Source organism: Jaculus jaculus, chromosome 4 (genome assembly GCF_020740685.1).
Source record: "Jaculus jaculus isolate mJacJac1 chromosome 4, mJacJac1.mat.Y.cur, whole genome shotgun sequence".
In the NCBI taxonomy this organism is placed as follows: Eukaryota; Metazoa; Chordata; class Mammalia; order Rodentia; family Dipodidae; genus Jaculus; species Jaculus jaculus.
Window position 1 is genome coordinate 104,040,422 of NC_059105.1, and position 5,237 is coordinate 104,045,658.

At 40.2% G+C, this 5,237-nt stretch overlaps 1 non-coding gene across 1 annotated transcript; it reads right to left on the reverse strand.

Moving 5' to 3' along the window:
* Nucleotides 1–4,116: 4,116 nt before the first annotated feature.
* On the reverse strand, nt 4,117–4,259 carry LOC123460502. Its single transcript, XR_006637051.1, has one exon. It is a non-coding gene; the product is annotated as a small nucleolar RNA SNORA67 (small nucleolar RNA).
* Between the last annotated feature and the right edge of the window lie 978 nt (nt 4,260–5,237).

The following is a 5,237-nucleotide window of genomic DNA, read 5'->3' on the forward strand; positions in this document are numbered from 1 at the left end:
CCCTCCTTCCCCCACTTTCCCATTTGAAACTCCACTCTCCATCATATCCTCTCCCCTTCTCAATCCCTTGTTCTGAAGGTATTTTGGTCCTGAAGTTATTTCATTTCTTCCTAAGATCACCAATGTCCCATCATAATATAAATGTGCTGTTAATTCCCAATATTAACAAATGATAATAAACTCACCTCTACCCATATTACTTTGTATCTTATTGTTTCTTTTCATAGAGAAACAATAAATAAAGTCAAGTCTTGCGTAAGACACTGGATTAGAAGTTGTGTCCCCGTGACACAACGGTCAATGAGAAGAGGCAAAATATTAAAGAAGTAACTATTCCACGTCAGAAATCACAAAGCAGGTTAGACAGAAGCTGAGAAATGAGAAACAGAAGGCCAGTGAGTGAAAAGGAGCAAGCAGCCCATGACTGTATTTGTGCGGTTTCTCAGCAGAAGTACAAGCTTCACCCACAGGGTAAGACAGGTAGTGCCAGTGAAAAGACTGACAGCTTTACCCATAAGATAAACTCAAAGTTCTTGCAATCTTGAAATACAGTTAGGGGTTTGGTGAGATAGTTACTCTTCTGGCATGGGGTCAGCATTGGAGAGATCCCTGTTGTCACTTCTCATGTCCTGCAGGGAAATAATTGCTTAAGACTAAGTTATCCTGGGAACCTGACAAGGAATGATCACAAGTTAAGCAACCTGGAGTCAAACTGCCACAGCCCCTGGTTAGGAGACCCTCTCAAGGTACTAGTGGATGAGAAGAGTAGACATGGACATGCTGAGAAGCTCAAATTGCAAGAAGCTTTTACAATACAATGAATTCTTCAATGTAGGTGTCCCTGCTGTCTTTAGCAAAGAGAGATAAGCTCAGAGGCCTCTAGTTCTGAGTCAGAGAGCAATAGGCAGCTCTAACTCCACTGCAAACCATGTGGTTTTGCTTTTGCACTACTGAGAACTCTAAAGTTCAGGACCAGTGCCTCCTTTTTTACACAAGGTGCTTAATACTAAGCCAGATCTCATAACACTGAGAAAGATCCAATGATAGATCTCAGTCTTCCACTTGCCTCCCTACATCCTATCACATTCATAAAAAACCTCTTGGCTTGGACATTAGCCTCCCCAAGTTATGCAAACTGAGCTAGCTATCTATGGAATGAGTTAAAAGCTACTGGGCCCATAAGCTATGAAACTAACAGTGGTCAGAAACAGTTCCCCAGGTTTGCAAAGAAGGGAAGCCCTTAATGTGATTATAGTAGTAGACAGCACTAAACAGGATGAAATACAAAACTATCCCACTTCAGCTGACCACCCCTTCTTCCTGGAAGGACCCAATATTAGAAAATTCAAAAAGAAGTGAAAGATAGGAGAAAGCTAGTTTTTTTAAATTAATTAATTTATTTATTTAAGAGCAACAGACAGAGGCAAAGAGAGAGAGAGAGAAAGAATGGGCACCCCAGGGCTTCCAGCCACTGCAAATGAACTCCAGATGCCTACGCTTCCTTGTGCACCTGCCTCACGTGGGTCCTGGGGAGTCAAGCCTTGAACCTGGGTCCTTAGGCTTCATAGGCAAGTGCTTAACTGCTAAGCCATCCCTCCAGCCTGAAAGCTAGGTTTTTAAGGTAGTTGTAGTTACAGACAGAGGCCCAGAGAAAACCAGGAGATGCCACCTTATGTGATACCACACCCTGGCACAGGAACAGAACTTTTGGCAGAAATGGAACTGTTCTTACTGACAGCTCTGAAGATCTACAAGGCCCCCTGCTGCCCAGCCAAGTACACTACCTACATGGAATGGCCCAGGTAGGCTGGCTCTGGGCTCCGCCCTCCATATCTGCAAACCAAAGCAGTCTTCCCCTTGCCTATAAAAGCTGCTGTCTTCTTCCTGTTACTAACTCTGCCCTGCTGTGCTCAGCTCTGCTCTGTTTTTCTGGCTCTACTGATCAGCTCTGCTCTCTTCATTGGAGCCTTACAGATATGAGTCTGGATTCCCCTCACCCAGCCTGGATTGATGGGGATGAGGAGAGGAGAACACTGATTCTTGGTCTGAGGGAAACTTTAGGCTTACCTGTTTTATAGTTTGGGGTATTTTTCACTCTGATTATATGCATGATTTTCTTCTGATCTCTAACCTACCACATATTTCCTTTACACCTCCAGATCCACCATGTGGATACTTTCACTATCTCTAGGTCTGCTACCTGTGTAATTTCTTTAAGCTTAGGGTAACCATGAGTGTAACTTTCTTTGTTTTTAAATTTATTTATTTATTTATTTGAGAATGACAGATACAGACAGAAAGACAGATAGAGGGAGAGAGAGAGAATGGGCGCGCCAGGGCTTCCAGCCTCTGCAAACGAACTCCAGACATGTGTGCTCCCTTGTGCATCTGGCTAACATGGGACCTGGGAAACCGAGCCTCGAACCGGGGTCCTTAGGCTTGACAGGCAAGCGCTTAACCGCTAAGCCATCTCTCCAGCCCACTTTCTTTATTACTCATTTCTCCTCTGAATCTCTTGTTTTCTGCTTTGATATCTTCCCTCACATTTTTCCTTGAGCATCACCACCATTTGCCCCTTAACTTCCCTACTTGGAAAATCACATGGCAGATGCCATGTTAGTTCCATGTAAATCTCCCTACACAAACTCCTAAATTCTATTTTCCACACTTTTGTAGCTTTACACTGATCTCTCCTTAAAAGCTTTAGTTTCTCAAGTCCACATGCTTGCAGCTTTACTCTACTCTCCCTTTAAAAGCCTTAGCTTCTCTTAACTCCCAATCTCCCTTAAATATATGCCACAATTTATTTCTTTCTAAATAAACTTAATAATATATAATTTATCCTTTAGTCCATCCATCTTTGTTAATTCTTTATTAAAGTTAGGACAAACCCCAAAACTTGTAGTTCATACATTAGGGGACTCCTCCTAAACCCCAAAATCCCACATCAAAAGTGATTGAAGGTACTTTGACAGCAAGAGCTTTTCTTAATTCTTGGGCTGTTTAGCCCAGGAGTTAGAATGCTGGATTCTCAAGGTCACACAATACTTCCACTGGGTCACTGGCTCCAGGTTCTTGTCTCAGGAATTCAATTTTCATTAAAATGGACCACAGAAGGTGAATTTTAGAAAGATTTTATTATAGAGTTTAAGAGAAGGAAAGATGGCTGAGTTCCTGTGCAACAAGAGTGCTCCCCCAAATGGGATGCTATTTCAGGTTACTGCCTTGGAATTAATAAGGCTTTACTGGATGGTGGGGTGGAGGAATGAATTTGTCAGTCTAGTTACCATGGCAGGCATCCAGGCACCTTGCAGATTCAGTCTGGTTTCTAGGAAAGGGGAACTCTTTAAGGAAAAAGAGATAAGAAAAACCAAGACCCTCCTTTCTGCATTTCAGGCCTGCAGCAAGGTGGGATATACCAAAGACACCTCTAGGGGAAAAAAAGGAAAATCCCATCCCTATTACAGGCTCAAGGACATTCCTCACTTTTAATCAAAAGAAATGAGAATAAAAACAACTGTTCACTTTCAGAGCCCTGCTACCCTGACTGCCTAATCAATTTCAGTCTCCTGTACTCCATTAGAAGCTGCATTAATACATGACTATATGAGATTTTAATTTTTTATTTTGCTCTGCTGCTTTGTTCCTTGTATTTTCATATCTTGTGTTTGTTTTATCTCTTCTATTACTTTATTTATTTGCTTCAAAAATGACATTTATTCAAATAGAGGAAAAAAGGAAAAAAGACAAGGTGTCCATCCCTTGACTCCCTTCTCTCCCCACTCATATTGCTCCTCAGACCACCAATATTGAACCCTGGCTAGGCCAGAAAGCAAACAGACCTCCTTAGATGAGGTTAGCAACACTGAAGAGCAGCTCTTCAATGGAGATATTGTACAAAGTCTCCATGTCTCAAAGAGTCCTCTTATCTTCTTCTGTCACCATGTTAATAGCCACACCCTTGTGGCCCAAATGACCACCCAGACAAATTCTGTGAATGTAGTTTTCCCTGTTGATGGGAACATCATAACTGATGACAAAAGAAACACATCATACATCAATGCCTCAGACCTGTCAAGAAAAGACAAAGCTTGTTAGTGAGGATAAAATCTATCCAAACTTAGCAGGTATGTAGAAAGCCAAAAGAAATACACATCCCATGCTGCCCAATGATGTCAGATATGGCAGGTTTTCTTTCAAGTTATTACATTCCTGGGAGGGGAATCAGTTGGACCCTAGGAGAGGGAATAACCTTGAATTTATTTTATTTTTTAGAGTAGCTATTTTATTTTCTTCTTATATTTATGACATTTTAATTACTCATTTATTTCTTCTTCTTGAAATCAACTTTTATTATCTCTTACACTTTTCTCACCCTCTCCCTAACATTCTTCTGTTCTGTGTCTGTTTCCTCTTTTTATAACATGAATTCTTCTGTCCTTTTACCATCTCTTCACTGTTTCCTCTTTTACTTTATTCAATTATTATTTCTAATTTTACCCTAAATAGTTTCTAACTTCATAGTTTATCCTACGTTTCTTTTACCATATTATTTTCTGTGATCAATGGTGGCATAATCATTGGTTTTAATTAACTTAAAGTCTATTTCTGTATCTACTTTTATGGGTGGTATTGCTGTGGGAGAGGTTTGCTATCTTCAGTCAGAGAGATACTGGAGACTGGGCCCTCAAAGAGGGCTGATAACAAAGAGTCTAAAATAAAATAGGAGGACAGATCCATTCCCACATATGTGACCATCACAAGACAGAAACATAAGAAATATGAAAAATAAAACCTCTTCTAAAGGATCACAAGTCAATTACTAAATTCAAAGATACTGAAAGAGATAAAACACTGAATGTATAATTCAAAAGTTTACTTACAAAAATGATAAATTACTTCAAAAGGAATACAAAGAGGCAAAAGACTGAAGTAAAAGCCGGGCATGGTGGCCCACACCTTTAATCCCAGCACTCGAGAGGCAGAGGTAGGAGAATCACCATAAGTTCAAGGCCACCCTGAGACTACAGAGTTAATTCCAGGTCAGCCTGGACCAGAGTGAGACCCTACCTCAAAAAAGAAAAAAAAAAAAAAGAGAAGAAAGACTGAAGTAAAGAAATTAATTGAAAACTTAGAGAAGACAGAAATATAGATGAAAAAGTCAGTAACATGAATGAGAAACTAAACAAAGAAACTGAAATTTTGAAAAACAAATTTTCATTTGGAAATAAAAACAA